This window comes from Chanodichthys erythropterus, chromosome 7 (assembly GCF_024489055.1).
Source record: "Chanodichthys erythropterus isolate Z2021 chromosome 7, ASM2448905v1, whole genome shotgun sequence".
NCBI lineage: Eukaryota > Metazoa > Chordata > Actinopteri > Cypriniformes > Xenocyprididae > Chanodichthys > Chanodichthys erythropterus.
This window is the reverse complement of record NC_090227.1, coordinates 17995825-18017404: the sequence shown is the minus strand read 5'-3', so window position 1 is coordinate 18017404 and position 21580 is coordinate 17995825.

Here is a 21580-nt window from a genome sequence, read left to right as displayed (position 1 = left end):
ACGTGAAAAGGGTAAACATTTACATTAGTGTTTTTTTTTTTTTGTTTGTTTGTTTTTTTCCCAATAGAGCACTGTGTTTGTGAATGATGTTCTTATCTGCTCAGGAGCTGGTTGCACAGTGTGTGCAGCATCTCTCTGATCTGGCTCAGTTCGCTGGCAGGTGTGGCGGTGGTGGGTGGAGCAGGAGGCCGGGCTGCAGCTTCGGCGTAGCTCTGTGCTCTCGGTTGCAGGGATTTCTCTTGGTGTGGATGTGGGGGGGGCTTTGGTTTCTTCTTCCTCATGGGGGCTTGATGGCCAGCAGGTGGACGTGAAGTTGGTGACAGGTTTACAGGTGTGTAGTGAGCCATAGGTGGGTGTGGGTGTGGTGGATGATGTGGGATGCTTGTCCAGCTGACGTCTTTCCTCACCGGGGTCGGAGGGGTGTGTCTGGGCATGTAGGGGTGGATGGGCCGGTAGTGTTCTGGAGTCGGTAATAGATGTCTTGGTGATGTTGGGCTGCGGCCCAGGGCTGCATCTTTTAAGGTTTTTGCAAAAACCCGCACTGCATCTTTGTGTAGATGGAGCCCATCATACAGGTGTTGGAGGCCGATGTTGTGGTGGTGGACCAGGTGTACATTTGGGAGTGCAGAACATCTGCGGGAAATTTCAGCATTGATGCTGTAGATGATGTGTGGTGGTGTGTCATGTCGTGGGAGAAGTGTGGAGATGATGATTCGGGACTCTGGGAATTTTTTGCTGGCGATTTCTGCCATTTTCCTGACAGCATCAGCAGTGTTGTTGCGCAGCGAGTGGAGGTCATTAGTCCCGGTGTGGATTATAACATATGAGGGGTGTCCTGTGAAGTGTCTGATGACCTGCTGGGCGTGGCCTGTTGTGCTGCATCGCTTTGCAGTGACTTTCTGATGTGGGAAGAGTTTCTGTGGGTCCAAGAACTTTCCATTAGAGTCCATGAGGAGAAGAACATCTGGATCAGGTTCAGGAGGGTGGGCAGGTGATGTGTGTGTTTCTGTGGGTGTCTGTGTGTTTGTGGCAGGCTCGCTGTCTGTGTAGTCTGTAGTAGGAGCTGTGCTGAGGTGAATTGTGTTGTCTTCTGTGTTTTTCTGTAACTGCTCTCTCATTTCTTGCAGCTGTCTGGAGAACTTCTCTTCCTTTCTCTCTTTGTCCTCCTCTAGCTTGCATATCTGTGTGTGGAGAGTTTGGTTTTCGTCTTTCAGTTCCCTGAGAGCTCTTGTGAGTTCAGTGATGGAGGAGTTGGTGTCTTTCTTCAGCTGCCTGAGTTCATCTTTGAGCTCTTGGATGAACATGTTTGTATTGTGTGTGTCTGAGAGTTTGAGCTGAGCATGTTCTCTGAATTCAGTGAAGTCCAGTTCTAGCAAAGCTAAACTGTCTCTCAGTCGACGGTCAGATGGTGAAGGTGAAAGATTGACTGGGTCTTCCTCCTCAGAGTCTGTGCAGTTTGCTTGAGGCTCGTCTCTCTCCTCCTCGACTTTGGCCTTCAGCAGGGGGAAAATCTCCTCGAATGAGTTCAGGCTGGCTTCATTGCCTTGAAGAAGGAAGGTGCCTTTAGTGTAGTAGGTTATGGTGAGGATGGGGTTGTCTGTGTCCAGCAGTTCATCTTTGCATACAGTTAATCTTCCACCTCGACCGATTCCTTCTTTAAAAATGTGCTTATATTCCTCACAGATGGCTGATTTCCATGCCGTAATCAGAGTGGTGTAGAAGATGAGGTTGTTCTTAATTCTTTTCCCATTGAGTTGAATATAGTCAGCATACAGAAGATCAGGATTGTCTCTGAGAGTTTTCTCTTTGTGTTTTTTTCTGGCCTGCACACTTCTGCACTTCTCTGGGTAAGACACCTCCCTGCACTCTGCCTGCGCTGGGGTCGCCATGGCGATCAGACTGATCAGACTGGGCACTGAGCCAAAACTGCAGCCAGCTTAACTTAGCTTTTAGCTTATAATAATGAGAGTTTTCACTTGAATATAATCAAAATATACAGTTTTTGTTAAAGTTTTTGCCAGAAAGTGCTCACCTCTCTGTTTAGCAAGTGAAGATCACCAATTGTGTGAAGTTTTTCAGCTGTAGTTCCTTTAAAAAATCCTTTAGCGTTTTGGAGGGAAAACTGCAGTTAGTGTTAGAGTGGAGATCCAGCAGCCAGATGCTAATCCACAGCTTCCAGTCTTCTTTCTTTTATTAAAATGTATTTTCTAGAGAAAAAAATCAGTCTTTACCAGAGTCCAAGATGTTCATCTGCTGTTTTTTCTTGTTTGTTGTCGTTGTTTCACTCTCTGTCTTACTTTTTGGCTTAATCTTTTATAATTTTTTCAGGAGCTCATCTTTAGAGTGGCTGATCAGTGGCCTCCAGGGGCGGAGTATCTGTCTCTGATGTCTCTGTCATCCCTCTATCTGTTTCTGTCTGCCTCTGACTGTATCTGTCATCCCTCTATCTGTCACTGACTGTATCTGTCATCCCTCTATCTGCATCTGTCATCCCTCTGTCTGTCATTGACTGTATCTGTCATCCCTCTATCTGTCACCCTCTGTCACTGACTGTATCTGTCATCCCTCTATCTGTCACTGACTGTATCTGTCAACCCTGTCTGTCTCTGACTGTATCTGTCATCTCTCTATCTGTATCTGTCATCCCTCTATCTGTATCTGTCACCCCTCTGTCTCTGACTGTATCTGTCATCCCTCTATCTGTCTCTGTCATCCCTCTATCTGTATCTGACTGTATCTGTCATCCCTCTATCTGTTTCTGTCATCCCTCTGTCTCTGACTGTATCTGTCATCCCTCTATCTGTCTTTGACTGTATCTATCATCCCTCTATCTGTCTCTGACTTTATCTGTCATCCCTCTATCTGTATCTGTCACCCCTCTGTCTGACTCTGACTGTATCTGTCATCCCTCTGTCTGTCACTGACTGTATCTGTCATCTCTCTATCTGTCTCTGACTGTATCTGTCATCCCTCTATCTGTCTCTGACTGTATCTGTCATCCCTCTATCTGTCACTGACTGCATCTGTCATCCCTCTGTCTGTCTCTGACTGTATCTGTCATCCCTCTGTCTGTCTCTGACTGTATCTGTCATCCCTCTATCTGTTTCTGTCATCCCTCTATCTGTCTCTGACTGTATCTGTCATCCCTCTATCTGTCTCTGACTGTATCTGTCATCCCTCTATCTGTCACTGACTGCATCTGTCATCCCTCTGTCTGTCTCTGACTGTATCTGTCATCCCTCTGTCTGTCTCTGACTGTATCTGTCATCCCTCTATCTGTCTCTGTCTGCCTCTGACTGTATCTGTCATCCCTCTATCTGTCACTGACTGTATCTGTCATCCCTCTATCTGCATCTGTCATCCCTCTGTCTGTCATTGACTGTATCTGTCATCCCTCTATCTGTCATCCCTCTGTCACTGACTGTATCTGTCATCCCTCTATCTGTCACTGACTGTATCTGTCATCCCTCTATCTGTCACTGACTGTATCTGTCAACCCTGTCTGTCTCTGACTGTATCTGTCATCTCTCTATCTGTATCTGTCATCCCTCTATCTGTATCTGTCACCCCTCTGTCTCTGACTGTATCTGTCATCCCTCTATCTGTATCTGACTGTATCTGTCATCCCTCTATCTGTCACTGACTGTATCTGTCATCCCTCTATCTGTCACTGACTGTATCTGTCAACCCTGTCTGTCTCTATCTGCATCTGTCATCCCTCTGTCTGTCATTGACTGTATCTGTCATCCCTCTATTTGTATCTGACATCCCTCTATCTGTATCTGTCACCCCTCTGTCTGACTCTGACTGTATCTGTCATCCCTCTGTCTGTCACTGACTGTATCTGTCATCCCTCTATCTGTCTCTGTCATCCCTCTATCTGTCTCTGACTGTATGTGTCATCCCTCTATCTGTCACTGACTGTATCTGTCATCCCTCTATCTGTCTCTGACTGTATCTGTCATCTCTCTATCTGTCTCTGACTGTATCTGTCATCCCTCTATCTGTCTCTGACTGTATCTGTCATCCCTCTATCTGTCTCTGACTGTATCTGTCATCCCTCTGTCTCTGACTGTATCTGTCATCCCTCTATCTGTATCTGAATGTATCTGTCATCTCTCTATCTGTCTGACTGTATCTGTCATCCCTCTATCTGTCACTGACTGTATCTGTCATCCCTCTATCTGTCACTGACTGTATCTGTCATCCCTCTATCTGTCACTGACTGTATCTGTCAACCCTGTCTGTCTCTGACTGTATCTGTCATCCCTCTATCTGTATCTGTCACCCCTCTGTCTCTGACTGTATCTGTCATCCCTCTATCTGTCTCTGTCATCCCTCTATCTGTATCTGACTGTATGTGTCATCCCTCTATCTGTCTCTGACTGTATCTGTCATCTCTCTATCTGTATCTGTCATCCCTCTATCTGTATCTGTCACCCCTCTGTCTCTGACTGTATCTGTCATCCCTCTATCTGTCTCTGTCATCCCTCTATCTGTATCTGACTGTATCTGTCATCTCTCTATCTGTTTCTGTCATCCCTCTGTCTGTCTCTGACTGTATCTGTCATCCCTCTATCTGTCTCTGTCATCCCTCTATCTGTCTCTGTCTGCCTCTGACTGTATCTGTCATCCCTCTATCTGTCACTGACTGTATCTGTCATCCCTCTATCTGTCATCCCTCTGTCACTGACTGTATCTGTCATCCCTCTATCTGTCACTGACTGTATCTGTCATCCCTCTATCTGTCACTGACTGTATCTGTCAACCCTGTCCGTTTCTGACTGTATCTGTCATCTCTCTATCTGTATCTGTCATCCCTCTATCTGTATCTGTCACCCCTCTGTCTCTGACTGTATCTGCCATCCCTCTATCTGTCTCTGTCATCCCTCTATCTGTATCTGTCATCTCTCTATCTGTTTCTGTCATCCCTCTATCTGTCTCTGACTGTATCTGCCATCCCTCTATTTGTATCTGTCATCCCTCTGTCTCTGACTGTATCTGTCATCCCTCTATCTGTATCTGAATGTATCTGTCATCTCTCTATCTGTCTGACTGTATCTGTCATCCCTCTATCTGTCACTGACTGTATCTGTCATCCCTCTATCTGTCACTGACTGTATCTGTCATCCCTCTATCTGTCACTGACTGTATCTGTCAACCCTGTCTGTCTCTGACTGTATCTGTCATCTCTCTATCTGTATCTGTCATCCCTCTATCTGTATCTGTCACTCCTCTGTCTCTGACTGTATCTGTCATCCCTCTATCTGTCTCTGTCATCCCTCTATCTGTATCTGACTGTATGTGTCATCCCTCTATCTGTCACTGACTGTATCTGTCATCCCTCTATCTGTCTCTGTCATCCCTCTATCTGTATCTGACTGTATCTGTCATCTCTCTATCTGTTTCTGTCATCCCTCTATCTGTCTCTGACTGTATCTGTCATCCCTCTATTTGTATCTGTCATCCCTCTGTCTGTCATTGACTGTATCTGTCATCCCTCTATCTGTCATCCCTCTGTCACTGACTGTATCTGTCATCCCTCTATCTGTCACTGACTGTATCTGTCATCCCTCTATCTGTCACTGACTGTATCTGTCAACCCTGTCTGTCTCTGACTGTATCTGTCATCTCTCTATCTGTATCTGTCATCCCTCTATCTGTATCTGTCACCCCTCTGTCTCTGACTGTATCTGTCATCCCTCTATCTGTCTCTGTCATCCCTCTATCTGTATCTGACTGTATCTGTCATCTCTCTATCTGTTTCTGTCATCCCTCTATCTGTCTCTGCCTGTATCTGTCATCCCTCTATTTGTATCTGTCATCCCTCTATCTGTATCTGTCACCCCTCTGTCTGACTCTGACTGTATCTGTCATCCCTCTGTCTGTCACTGACTGTATCTGTCATCTCTCTATCTGTCTCTGACTGTATCTGTCATCCCTCTATCTGTATCTGTCACCCCTCTGTCTCTGACTGTATCTGTCATCCCTCTATCTGTCTCTGTCATCCCTCTATCTGTATCTGACTGTATCTGTCATCTCTCTATCTGTTTCTGTCATCCCTCTATCTGTCTCTGACTGTATCTGTCATCCCTCTATCTGTCACTGACTGTATCTGTCATCCCTCTATCTGTCTCTGACTGTATCTGTCATCTCTCTATCTGTCTCTGACTGTATCTGTCATCTCTCTATCTGTCTTTGTCTGTATCTGTCATCCCTCTATCTGTCTCTGACTGTATCTGTCATCCCTCTATCTGTCTCTGTCATCCCTCTATCTTTCACTGACTGTATCTGTCATCCCTCTATCTGACTCTGACTGTATCTGTCATCCCTCTGTCTGTCACTGACTGTATCTGTCATCTCTCTATCTGTCTCTGACTGTATCTGTCATCCCTCTATCTGTCTCTGACTGTATCTGTCATCCCTCTATCTGTCACTGACTGCATCTGTCATCCCTCTGTCTGTCTCTGACTGTATCTGTCATCCCTCTATCTGTCACTGACTGTATTTGTCATCCCGCTATCTGTCTCTGACTGTATCTGTCATCCCTCTATCTGTCTCTGACTGTATCTGTCATCCCTCTATCTGTCTCTGTCATCCCTCTATCTTTCACTGACTGTATCTGTCATCCCTCTATCTGTCTCTGACTGTATCTGTCATCCCTCTATCTGTCTCTGACTGTATCTGTCATCCCTCTGTCTGTCTCTGATTGTATCTGTCATCTCTCTGTCTGACTCTGACTCTATCTGTCATCCCTCTGTCTGTCACTGACTGTATCTGTCATCTCTCTATCTGTCTCTGACTGTATCTGTCATCCCTCTATCTGTCACTAACTGCATCTGTCATACCTCTGTCTGTCTCTGACTGTATCTGTCATCCCTCTATCTGTCTCTGTCATCCCTCTATCTGTCTCTGTCTGCCTCTGACTGTATCTGTCATCCCTCTATCTGTCACTGACTGTATCTGTCATCCCTCTATCTGCATCTTTCATCCCTCTGTCAGTCATTGACTGTATCTGTCATCTCTCTGTCACTGACTGTATCTGTCATCCCTCTATCCGTCACTGACTGTATCTGTCAACCCTGTCTGTCTCTGACTGTATCTGTCATCCCTCTATCTGTCTTTGACTGTATCTATCATCCCTCTATCTGTCTCTGACTTTATCTGTCATCCCTCTATATGTCTCTGTCATCCCTCTATCTGTCATTGACTGTATCTATCATCCCTCTATCTGTCATCCCTCTGTCACTGACTGTCTCTGTCATCCCTCTATCTGTCACTGACTGTATCTGTCATCCCTCTATCTGTCTCTGACTGTATCTGTCATCTCTCTAGCTGTCTCTGTCTGTATCTGTCATCCCTCTATCTGTCTCTGACTGTATCTGTCATCCCTCTATCTGTCTCTGTCATCCCTCTATCTGTCTCTGACTGTATCTGTCATCCCTCTGTCTGTCTCTGATTGTATCTGTCATCCCTCTATCTGTCTTTGACTGTATCTATCATCCCTCTATCTGTCTCTGACTTTATCTGTCATCCCTCTATATGTCTCTGTCATCCCTCTATCTGTCATTGACTGTATCTATCATCCCTCTATCTGTCATCCCTCTGTCACTGACTGTATCTGTCATCCCTCTATCTGTCACTGACTGTATCTGTCATCCCTCTATCTGTCTCTGACTGTATCTGTCATCTCTCTATCTGTCTCTGTCTGTATCTGTCATCCCTCTATCTGTCTCTGACTGTATCTGTCATCCCTCTATCTGTCTCTGTCATCCCTCTATCTGTCTCTGACTGTATCTGTCATCTCTCTGTCTGACTCTGACTGTATCTGTCATCCCTCTGTCTGTCTCTGACTGTATCTGTCAACCCTGTCTGTCTCTGACTGTATCTGTCATCTCTCTATCTGTATCTGTCATCCCTCTATCTGTATCTGTCACCCCTCTGTCTCTGACTGTATCTGTCATCCCTCTATCTGTATCTGACTGTATCTGTCATCCCTCTATCTGTCACTGACTGTATCTGTCATCCCTCTATCTGTCACTGACTGTATCTGTCAACCCTGTCTGTCTCTATCTGCATCTGTCATCCCTCTGTCTGTCATTGACTGTATCTGTCATCCCTCTATTTGTATCTGACATCCCTCTATCTGTATCTGTCACCCCTCTGTCTGACTCTGACTGTATCTGTCATCCCTCTGTCTGTCACTGACTGTATCTGTCATCCCTCTATCTGTCTCTGTCATCCCTCTATCTGTCTCTGACTGTATGTGTCATCCCTCTATCTGTCACTGACTGTATCTGTCATCCCTCTATCTGTCTCTGACTGTATCTGTCATCTCTCTATCTGTCTCTGACTGTATCTGTCATCCCTCTATCTGTCTCTGACTGTATCTGTCATCCCTCTATCTGTCTCTGACTGTATCTGTCATCCCTCTGTCTCTGACTGTATCTGTCATCCCTCTATCTGTATCTGAATGTATCTGTCATCTCTCTATCTGTCTGACTGTATCTGTCATCCCTCTATCTGTCACTGACTGTATCTGTCATCCCTCTATCTGTCACTGACTGTATCTGTCATCCCTCTATCTGTCACTGACTGTATCTGTCAACCCTGTCTGTCTCTGACTGTATCTGTCATCTCTCTATCTGTATCTGTCATCCCTCTATCTGTATCTGTCACCCCTCTGTCTCTGACTGTATCTGTCATCCCTCTATCTGTCTCTGTCATCCCTCTATCTGTATCTGACTGTATGTGTCATCCCTCTATCTGTCTCTGACTGTATCTGTCATCTCTCTATCTGTATCTGTCATCCCTCTATCTGTATCTGTCACCCCTCTGTCTCTGACTGTATCTGTCATCCCTCTATCTGTCTCTGTCATCCCTCTATCTGTATCTGACTGTATCTGTCATCTCTCTATCTGTTTCTGTCATCCCTCTGTCTGTCTCTGACTGTATCTGTCATCCCTCTATCTGTCTCTGTCATCCCTCTATCTGTCTCTGTCTGCCTCTGACTGTATCTGTCATCCCTCTATCTGTCACTGACTGTATCTGTCATCCCTCTATCTGTCATCCCTCTGTCACTGACTGTATCTGTCATCCCTCTATCTGTCACTGACTGTATCTGTCATCCCTCTATCTGTCACTGACTGTATCTGTCAACCCTGTCCGTTTCTGACTGTATCTGTCATCTCTCTATCTGTATCTGTCATCCCTCTATCTGTATCTGTCACCCCTCTGTCTCTGACTGTATCTGCCATCCCTCTATCTGTCTCTGTCATCCCTCTATCTGTATCTGTCATCTCTCTATCTGTTTCTGTCATCCCTCTATCTGTCTCTGACTGTATCTGCCATCCCTCTATTTGTATCTGTCATCCCTCTGTCTCTGACTGTATCTGTCATCCCTCTATCTGTATCTGAATGTATCTGTCATCTCTCTATCTGTCTGACTGTATCTGTCATCCCTCTATCTGTCACTGACTGTATCTGTCATCCCTCTATCTGTCACTGACTGTATCTGTCATCCCTCTATCTGTCACTGACTGTATCTGTCAACCCTGTCTGTCTCTGACTGTATCTGTCATCTCTCTATCTGTATCTGTCATCCCTCTATCTGTATCTGTCACCCCTCTGTCTCTGACTGTATCTGTCATCCCTCTATCTGTCTCTGTCATCCCTCTATCTGTATCTGACTGTATGTGTCATCCCTCTATCTGTCACTGACTGTATCTGTCATCCCTCTATCTGTCTCTGTCATCCCTCTATCTGTATCTGACTGTATCTGTCATCTCTCTATCTGTTTCTGTCATCCCTCTATCTGTCTCTGACTGTATCTGTCATCCCTCTATTTGTATCTGTCATCCCTCTGTCTGTCATTGACTGTATCTGTCATCCCTCTATCTGTCATCCCTCTGTCACTGACTGTATCTGTCATCCCTCTATCTGTCACTGACTGTATCTGTCATCCCTCTATCTGTCACTGACTGTATCTGTCAACCCTGTCTGTCTCTGACTGTATCTGTCATCTCTCTATCTGTATCTGTCATCCCTCTATCTGTATCTGTCACCCCTCTGTCTCTGACTGTATCTGTCATCCCTCTATCTGTCTCTGTCATCCCTCTATCTGTATCTGACTGTATCTGTCATCTCTCTATCTGTTTCTGTCATCCCTCTATCTGTCTCTGCCTGTATCTGTCATCCCTCTATTTGTATCTGTCATCCCTCTATCTGTATCTGTCACCCCTCTGTCTGACTCTGACTGTATCTGTCATCCCTCTGTCTGTCACTGACTGTATCTGTCATCTCTCTATCTGTCTCTGACTGTATCTGTCATCCCTCTATCTGTATCTGTCACCCCTCTGTCTCTGACTGTATCTGTCATCCCTCTATCTGTCTCTGTCATCCCTCTATCTGTATCTGACTGTATCTGTCATCTCTCTATCTGTTTCTGTCATCCCTCTATCTGTCTCTGACTGTATCTGTCATCCCTCTATCTGTCACTGACTGTATCTGTCATCCCTCTATCTGTCTCTGACTGTATCTGTCATCTCTCTATCTGTCTCTGACTGTATCTGTCATCTCTCTATCTGTCTTTGTCTGTATCTGTCATCCCTCTATCTGTCTCTGACTGTATCTGTCATCCCTCTATCTGTCTCTGTCATCCCTCTATCTTTCACTGACTGTATCTGTCATCCCTCTATCTGACTCTGACTGTATCTGTCATCCCTCTGTCTGTCACTGACTGTATCTGTCATCTCTCTATCTGTCTCTGACTGTATCTGTCATCCCTCTATCTGTCTCTGACTGTATCTGTCATCCCTCTATCTGTCACTGACTGCATCTGTCATCCCTCTGTCTGTCTCTGACTGTATCTGTCATCCCTCTATCTGTCACTGACTGTATTTGTCATCCCGCTATCTGTCTCTGACTGTATCTGTCATCCCTCTATCTGTCTCTGACTGTATCTGTCATCCCTCTATCTGTCTCTGTCATCCCTCTATCTTTCACTGACTGTATCTGTCATCCCTCTATCTGTCTCTGACTGTATCTGTCATCCCTCTATCTGTCTCTGACTGTATCTGTCATCCCTCTGTCTGTCTCTGATTGTATCTGTCATCTCTCTGTCTGACTCTGACTGTATCTGTCATCCCTCTGTCTGTCACTGACTGTATCTGTCATCTCTCTATCTGTCTCTGACTGTATCTGTCATCCCTCTATCTGTCACTAACTGCATCTGTCATCCCTCTGTCTGTCTCTGACTGTATCTGTCATCCCTCTATCTGTCTCTGTCATCCCTCTATCTGTCTCTGTCTGCCTCTGACTGTATCTGTCATCCCTCTATCTGTCACTGACTGTATCTGTCATCCCTCTATCTGCATCTGTCATCCCTCTGTCTGTCATTGACTGTATCTGTCATCTCTCTGTCACTGACTGTATCTGTCATCCCTCTATCTGTCACTGACTGTATCTGTCAACCCTGTCTGTCTCTGACTGTATCTGTCATCCCTCTATCTGTCTTTGACTGTATCTATCATCCCTCTATCTGTCTCTGACTTTATCTGTCATCCCTCTATATGTCTCTGTCATCCCTCTATCTGTCATTGACTGTATCTATCATCCCTCTATCTGTCATCCCTCTGTCACTGACTGTATCTGTCATCCCTCTATCTGTCACTGACTGTATCTGTCATCCCTCTATCTGTCTCTGACTGTATCTGTCATCTCTCTAGCTGTCTCTGTCTGTATCTGTCATCCCTCTATCTGTCTCTGACTGTATCTGTCATCCCTCTATCTGTCTCTGTCATCCCTCTATCTGTCTCTGACTGTATCTGTCATCCCTCTGTCTGTCTCTGATTGTATCTGTCATCCCTCTATCTGTCTTTGACTGTATCTATCATCCCTCTATCTGTCTCTGACTTTATCTGTCATCCCTCTATATGTCTCTGTCATCCCTATATCTGTCATTGACTGTATCTATCATCCCTCTATCTGTCATCCCTCTGTCACTGACTGTATCTGTCATCCCTCTATCTGTCACTGACTGTATCTGTCATCCCTCTATCTGTCTCTGACTGTATCTGTCATCTCTCTATCTGTCTCTGTCTGTATCTGTCATCCCTCTATCTGTCTCTGACTGTATCTGTCATCCCTCTATCTGTCTCTGTCATCCCTCTATCTGTCTCTGACTGTATCTGTCATCTCTCTGTCTGACTCTGACTGTATCTGTCATCCCTCTGTCTGTCTCTGACTGTATCTGTCATCTCTCTATCTGTCTCTGACTGTATCTGTCATCCCTTTATCTGTCTCTGACTGTATCTGTCATCCCTCTATCTGTCATCCCTCTGTCACTGACTGCATCTGTCATCCCTCTGTCTGTCTCTGACTGTATCTGTCATCCCTCTATCTGTCTCTGTCAACCCTCTATCTGTCTCTGTCTGCCTCTGACTGTATCTGTCATCCCTCTATCTGTCACTGACTGTATCTGTCATCCCTCTATCTGCATCTGTCATCCCTCTGTCTGTCATTGACTGTATCTGTCATCCCTCTATCTGTCATCCCTCTGTCACTGACTGTATCTGTCATCCCTCTATCTGTCACTGACTGTATCTGTCATCCCTCTATCTGTCACTGACTGTATCTGTCAACCCTGTCTGTCTCTGACTGTATCTGTCATCTCTCTATCTGTATCTGTCATCCCTCTATCTGTATCTGTCACCCCTCTGTCTCTGACTGTATCTGTCATCCCTCTATCTGTCTCTGTCATCCCTCTATCTGTATCTGACTGTATCTGTCATCTCTCTATCTGTTTCTGTCATCCCTCTATCTGTCTCTGACTGTATCTGTCATCCCTCTATTTGTATCTGTCATCCCTCTGTCTCTGACTGTATCTGTCATCCCTCTATCTGTATCTGAATGTATCTGTCATCTCTCTATCTGTCTCTGACTGTATCTGTCATCCCTCTATCTGTCACTGACTGTATCTGTCATCCCTCTATCTGTCTCTGACTGTATCTGTCATCTCTCTATCTGTCTCTGTCTGTATCTGTCATCCCTCTATCTGTCTCTGACTGTATCTGTCATCCCTCTATCTGTCTCTGTCATCCCTCTATCTTTCACTGACTGTATCTGTCATCCCTCTATCTGTCTCTGACTGTATCTGTCATCCCTCTATCTGTATCTGAATGTATCTGTCATCTCTCTATCTGTCTCTGACTGTATCTGTCATCTCTCTATCTGTCTCTGACTGTATCTGTCATCTCTCTGTCTGACTCTGACTGTATCTGTCATTTCTCTATCTGTCTCTGACTGTATCTGTCATCCCTTTATCTGTCTCTGACTGTATCTGTCATCCCTCTGTCTGTCTCTGACTGTATCTGTCATCCCTCTATCTGTCTCTGTCATCCCTCTATCTGTTTCTGTCTGCCTCTGACTGTATCTGTCATCCCTCTATCTGTCACTGACTGTATCTGTCATCCCTCTATCTGCATCTGTCATCCCTCTGTCTGTCATTGACTGTATCTGTCATCCCTCTATCTGTCATCCCTCTGTCACTGACTGTATCTGTCATCCCTCTATCTGTCACTGACTGTATCTGTCAACCCTGTCTGTCTCTGACTGTATCTGTCATCTCTCTATCTGTATCTGTCATCCCTCTATCTGTATCTGTCACCCCTCTGTCTCTGACTGTATCTGTCATCCCTCTATCTGTCTCTGTCATCCCTCTATCTGTATCTGACTGTATCTGTCATCCCTCTATCTGTTTCTGTCATCCCTCTGTCTCTGACTGTATCTGTCATCCCTCTATCTGTCTTTGACTGTATATATCATCCCTCTATCTGTCTCTGACTTTATCTGTCATCCCTCTGTCTGTCTCTGACTGTATCTGTCATCCCTCTATCTGTCTCTGTCATCCCTCTATCTGTTTCTGTCTGCCTCTGACTGTATCTGTCATCCCTCTATCTGTCACTGACTGTATCTGTCATCCCTCTATCTGCATCTGTCATCCCTCTGTCTGTCTCTGACTGTTTCTGTCATCCCTCTATCTGTCTCTGACTTTATCTGTCATCCCTCTATTTGTATCTGTCATCCCTTTGTCTCTGACTGTATCTGTCATCCCTCTATCTGTATCTGACTGTATCTGTCATCCCTCTATCTGTCTCTGTCATCCCTCTATCTGTCTCTGACTGTATGTGTCATCTCTCTCTGTCTCTGTCTGTATCTGTCATCCCTCTATCTTTCACTGATTGTATCTGTCATCCCTCTATCTGTCTCTGACTGTATCTGTCATCCCTCTATCTGTCTCTGACTGTATCTGTCATCCCTCTGTCTGTCTCTGATTGTATCTGTCATCTCTCTGTCTGACTCTGACTGTATCTGTCATCCCTCTGTCTGTCTCTGACTGTATCTGTCATCTCTCTATCTGTCTCTGACTGTATCTGTCATCCCTCTATCTGTCTCTGACTGTATCTGTCATCCCTCTATCTGTCACTGACTGCATCTGTCATCCCTCTGTCTGTCTCTGACTGTATCTGTCATCCCTCTGTCTGTCTCTGACTGTATCTGTCATCCCTCTATCTGTCTCTGACTGTATCTTTCATCCCTCTATCTGTCTCTGACTGTATCTGTCATCTCTCTATCTGTTTCTGTCATCTCTCTATCTGTCTCTGACTGTATCTGTCATCCCTCTATCTGTCACTGACTGTATCTGTCATCCCTCTATCTGTCTCTGACTGTATCTGTCATCTCTCTATCTGTCTCTGTCTGTATCTGTCATCCCTCTATCTGTCTCTGACTGTATCTGTCATCCCTCTATCTGTCTCTGTCATCCCTCTATCTTTCACTGACTGTATCTGTCATCCCTCTATCTGTCTCTGACTGTATCTGTCATCCCTCTATCTGTATCTGAATGTATCTGTCATCTCTCTATCTGTCTCTGACTGTATCTGTCATCTCTCTATCTGTCTCTGACTGTATCTGTCATCTCTCTGTCTGACTCTGACTGTATCTGTCATCTCTCTATCTGTCTCTGACTGTATCTGTCATCCCTTTATCTGTCTCTGACTGTATCTGTCATCCCTCTATCTGTCACTGACTGCATCTGTCATCCCTCTGTCTGTCTCTGACTGTATCTGTCATCCCTCTGTCTGTCTCTGACTGTATCTGTCATCCCTCTATCTGTCTCTGTCATCCCTCTATCTGTTTCTGTCTGCCTCTGACTGTATCTGTCATCCCTCTATCTGTCACTGACTGTATCTGTCATCCCTCTATCTGCATCTGTCATCCCTCTGTCTGTCATTGACTGTATCTGTCATCCCTCTATCTGTCATCCCTCTGTCACTGACTGTATCTGTCATCCCTCTATCTGTCACTGACTGTATCTGTCAACCCTGTCTGTCTCTGACTGTATCTGTCATCTCTCTATCTGTATCTGTCATCCCTCTATCTGTATCTGTCACCCCTCTGTCTCTGACTGTCTCTGTCATCCCTCTATCTGTATCTGACTGTATCTGTCATCCCTCTATCTGTTTCTGTCATCCCTCTGTCTCTGACTGTATCTGTCATCCCTCTATCTGTCTTTGACTGTATCTATCATCCCTCTATCTGTCTCTGACTTTATCTGTCATCCCTCTATATGTCTCTGTCATCCCTCTATCTGTCATTGACTGTATCTATCATCCCTCTATCTGTCATCCCTCTGTCACTGACTGTATCTGTCATCCCTCTATCTGTCACTGACTGTATCTGTCATCCCTCTATCTGTCTCTGACTGTATCTGTCATCTCTCTATCTGTCTCTGTCTGTATCTGTCATCCCTCTATCTGTCTCTGACTGTATCTGTCATCCCTCTATCTGTCTCTGTCATCCCTCTATCTGTCTCTGACTGTATCTGTCATCCCTCTGTCTGTCTCTGATTGTATCTGTCATCCCTCTATCTGTCTTTGACTGTATCTATCATCCCTCTATCTGTCTCTGACTTTATCTGTCATCCCTCTATATGTCTCTGTCATCCCTCTATCTGTCATTGACTGTATCTATCATCCCTCTATCTGTCATCCCTCTGTCACTGACTGTATCTGTCATCCCTCTATCTGTCACTGACTGTATCTGTCATCCCTCTATCTGTCTCTGACTGTATCTGTCATCTCTCTATCTGTCTCTGTCTGTATCTGTCATCCCTCTATCTGTCTCTGACTGTATCTGTCATCCCTCTATCTGTCTCTGTCATCCCTCTATCTGTCTCTGACTGTATCTGTCATCCCTCTGTCTGTCTCTGACTGTATCTGTCATCTCTCTATCTGTCTCTGACTGTATCTGTCATCCCTTTATCTGTCTCTGACTGTATCTGTCATCCCTCTATCTGTCATCCCTCTGTCACTGACTGCATCTGTCATCCCTCTGTCTGTCTCTGACTGTATCTGTCATCCCTCTGTCTGTCTCTGACTGTATCTGTCATCCCTCTATCTGTCTCTGTCAACCCTTTATCTGTCTCTGTCTGCCTCTGACTGTATCTGTCATCCCTCTATCTGTCACTGACTGTATCTGTCATCCCTCTATCTGTCATTGACTGTATCTGTCATCCCTCTATCTGTCATCCCTCTGTCACTGACTGTATCTGTCATCCCTCTATCTGTCACTGACTGTATCTGTCATCCCTCTATCTGTCACTGACTGTATCTGTCAACCCTGTCTGTCTCTGACTGTATCTGTCATCTCTCTATCTGTATCTGTCATCCCTCTATCTGTATCTGTCACCCCTCTGTCTCTGACTGTATCTGTCATCCCTCTATCTGTCTCTGTCATCCCTCTATCTGTATCTGACTGTATCTGTCATCTCTCTATCTGTTTCTGTCATCCCTCTATCTGTCTCTGACTGTATCTGTCATCCCTCTATTTGTATCTGTCATCCCTCTGTCTCTGACTGTATCTGTCATCCCTCTATCTGTATCTGAATGTATCTGTCATCTCTCTATCTGTCTCTGACTGTATCTGTCATCTCTCTATCTGTCTCTGTCTGTATCTGTCATCCCTCTATCTGTCTCTGACTGTATCTGTCATCCCTCTATCTGTCTCTGTCATCCCTCTATCTTTCACTGACTGTATCTGTCATCCCTCTATCTGTCTCTGACTGTATCTGTCATCCCTCTATCTGTATCTGAATGTATCTGTCATCTCTCTATCTGTCTCTGACTGTATCTGTCATCCCTCTATCTGTATCTGAATGTATCTGTCATCTCTCTATCTGTCTCTGACTGTATCTGTCATCTCTCTGTCTGACTCTGACTGTATCTGTCATCTCTCTATCTGTCTCTGACTGTATCTGTCATCCCTTTATCTGTCTCTGACTGTATCTGTCATCCCTCTATCTGTCACTGACTGCATCTGTCATCCCTCTGTCTGTCTCTGACTGTATCTGTCATCCCTCTGTCTGTCTCTGACTGTATCTGTCATCCCTCTATCTGTCTCTGTCATCCCTCTATCTGTTTCTGTCTGCCTCTGACTGTATCTGTCATCCCTCTATCTGTCACTGACTGTATCTGTCATCCCTCTATCTGCATCTGTCATCCCTCTGTCTGTCATTGACTGTATCTGTCATCCCTCTATCTGTCATCCCTCTGTCACTGACTGTATCTGTCATCCCTCTATCTGTCACTGACTGTATCTGTCAACCCTGTCTGTCTCTGACTGTATCTGTCATCTCTCTATCTGTATCTGTCATCCCTCTATCTGTATCTGTCACCCCTCTGTCTCTGACTGTATCTGTCATCCCTCTATCTGTCTCTGTCATCCCTCTATCTGTATCTGACTGTATCTGTCATCCCTCTATCTGTTTCTGTCATCCCTCTGTCTCTGACTGTATCTGTCATCCCTCTATCTGTATCTGACTGTATCTGTCATCTCTCTATCTGTCTCTGACTGTATCTGTCATCCCTCTATCTGTCTCTGACTGTAACTGTCATCCCTCTATCTGTCTCTGACTGCATCTGTCATCCCTCTGTCTGTCTCTGACTGTATCTGTCATCCCTCTGTCTGTCTCTGACTGTATCTGTCATCCCTCTATCTGTCTCTGTCAACCCTCTATCTGTCTCTGTCTGCCTCTGACTGTATCTGTCATCCCTCTATCTGTCACTGACTGTATCTGTCATCCCTCTATCTGCATCTGTCATCCCTCTGTCTGTCATTGACTGTATCTGTCATCCCTCTATCTGTCATCCCTCTGTCACTGACTGTATCTGTCATCCCTCTATCTGTCACTGACTGTATCTGTCACTGACTGTATCTGTCAACCCTGTCTGTCTCTGACTGTATCTGTCATCTCTCTATCTGTATCTGTCATCCCTCTATCTGTATCTGTCACCCCTCTGTCTCTGACTGTAAGATTATTTTTTTTTTTTTTTTTAAGATTCAAAAATAGCTTTATTGGCATGGAGAAAGGAATCCTTACATTGCCAAAGCATTAATAACAGTCAATAAAAATAAATAAATAAATAAAATAATAATAATGAAGAAAGAAAAAATCAGCAATAAAATAGCAATAATAATAATAAAATTGCAATAAAAATGTTCAATCTTATAATATTTATAGAAGTGTCTCTAGGCATTTAGTGAGTGTGTTGGTAGTTCTGTCCCGCTGGAGGCTCTTTCGTCGTGACAGGACCTCACGTACCTGGCAGCCAGGTTTGAGCTTGCTGGGCTTTCTCCTAGCAGGTATGGGAGTTTTTCCATATTTGATCTCTGATGAAAGTCTTTGTGGTGGGTTGTGAAATGGGGATAGAAAGCGTCCCTAATTTGTGCATATTTAGGGCAGGATGTCAGAAAGTGCAGTTCTGTTTCCACTTCATTCTCTGTGCAGTGGGGACACAGCCGGTCTTCCTTTGGTAGCCAGGTCTGTCTGTGTCTGCCTGTCTCTATTGTGAGATTGTGTTCACTGAGTCTGTAAATGCTCAGGACTTTTCTCAGTTTAGGGTCACTCACTGTACTCAGGTATCCTGCCAATTCATATTCTCTGTTTAGGGCCAAATAGCATTCCAATTTACTTTGTAGGGCTGTTGCATCTGTCATCCCTCTATCTGTATCTGACTGTATCTGTCATCTCTCTATCTGTTTCTGTCATCCCTCTATCTGTCTCTGACTGTATCTGTCATCCCTCTATTTGTATCTGTCATCCCTCTATCTGTATCTGTCACCCCTCTGTCTGACTCTGACTGTATCTGTCATCCCTCTATTTGTATCTGTGATCCCTCTATCTGTATCTGTCACCCCTCTGTCTGACTCTGACTGTATCTGTCATCCCTCTGTCTGTCACTGACTGTATCTGTCATCTCTCTATCTGTCTCTGACTGTATCTGTCATCCCTCTATCTGTCTCTGACTGTATCTGTCATCCCTCTATCTGTCACTGACTGTATCTGTCATCCCTCTATCTGTCTCTGACTGTATCTGTCATCTCTCTATCTGTCTCTGTCTGTATCTGTCATCCCTCTATCTGTCTCTGACTGTATCTGTCATCCCTCTATCTGTCTCTGTCATCCCTCTATCTGTCTCTGACTGTATCTGTCATCCCTCTGTCTGTCTCTGATTGTATCTGTCATCCCTCTATCTGTCTTTGACTGTATCTATCATCCCTCTATCTGTCTCTGACTTTATCTGTCATCCCTCTATATGTCTCTGTCATCCCTCTATCTGTCATTGACTGTATCTATCATCCCTCTATCTGTCATCCCTCTGTCACTGACTGTATCTGTCATCCCTCTATCTGTCACTGACTGTATCTGTCATCCCTCTATCTGTCTCTGACTGTATCTGTCATCTCTCTATCTGTCTCTGTCTGTATCTGTCATCCCTCTATCTGTCTCTGACTGTATCTGTCATCCCTCTATCTGTCTCTGTCATCCCTCTATCTGTCTCTGACTGTATCTGTCATCCCTCTGTCTGTCTCTGACTGTATCTGTCATCTCTCTATCTGTCTCTGACTGTATCTGTCATCCCTTTATCTGTCTCTGACTGTATCTGTCATCCCTCTATCTGTCATCCCTCTGTCACTGACTGCATCTGTCATCCCTCTGTCTGTCTCTGACTGTATCTGTCATCCCTCTGTCTGTCTCTGACTGTATCTGTCATCCCTCTATCTGTCTCTGTCAACCCTTTATCTGTCTCTGTCTGCCTCTGACTGTATCTGTCATCCCTCTATCTGTCACTGACTGTATCTGTCATCCCTCTATCTGTCATTGACTGTATCTGTCATCCCTCTATCTGTCATCCCTCTGTCACTGACTGTATCTGTCATCCCTCTATCTGTCACTGACTGTATCTGTCATCCCTCTATCTGTCACTGACTGTATCTGTCAACCCTGTCTGTCTCTGACTGTATCTGTCATCTCTCTATCTGTATCTGTCATCCCTCTATCTGTATCTGTCACCCCTCTGTCTCTGACTGTATCTGTCATCCCTCTATCTGTCTCTGTCATCCCTCTATCTGTATCTGACTGTATCTGTCATCTCTCTATCTGTTTCTGTCATCCCTCTATCTGTCTCTGACTGTATCTGTCATCCCTCTATTTGTATCTGTCATCCCTCTGTCTCTGACTGTATCTGTCATCCCTCTATCTGTATCTGAATGTATCTGTCATCTCTCTATCTGTCTCTGACTGTATCTGTCATCTCTCTATCTGTCTCTGTCTGTATCTGTCATCCCTCTATCTGTCTCTGACTGTATCTGTCATCCCTCTATCTGTCTCTGTCATCCCTCTATCTTTCACTGACTGTATCTGTCATCCCTCTATCTGTCTCTGACTGTATCTGTCATCCCTCTATCTGTATCTGAATGTATCTGTCATCTCTCTATCTGTCTCTGACTGTATCTGTCATCCCTCTATCTGTATCTGAATGTATCTGTCATCTCTCTATCTGTCTCTGACTGTATCTGTCATCTCTCTGTCTGACTCTGACTGTATCTGTCATCTCTCTATCTGTCTCTGACTGTATCTGTCATCCCTTTATCTGTCTCTGACTGTATCTGTCATCCCTCTATCTGTCACTGACTGCATCTGTCATCCCTCTGTCTGTCTCTGACTGTATCTGTCATCCCTCTGTCTGTCTCTGACTGTATCTGTCATCCCTCTATCTGTCTCTGTCATCCCTCTATCTGTTTCTGTCTGCCTCTGACTGTATCTGTCATCCCTCTATCTGTCACTGACTGTATCTGTCATCCCTCTATCTGCATCTGTCATCCCTCTGTCTGTCATTGACTGTATCTGTCATCCCTCTATCTGTCATCCCTCTGTCACTGACTGTATCTGTCATCCCTCTATCTGTCACTGACTGTATCTGTCAACCCTGTCTGTCTCTGACTGTATCTGTCATCTCTCTATCTGTATCTGTCATCCCTCTATCTGTATCTGTCACCCCTCTGTCTCTGACTGTATCTGTCATCCCTCTATCTGTCTCTGTCATCCCTCTATCTGTATCTGACTGTATCTGTCATCCCTCTATCTGTTTCTGTCATCCCTCTGTCTCTGACTGTATCTGTCATCCCTCTATCTGTATCTGACTGTATCTGTCATCTCTCTATCTGTCTCTGACTGTAT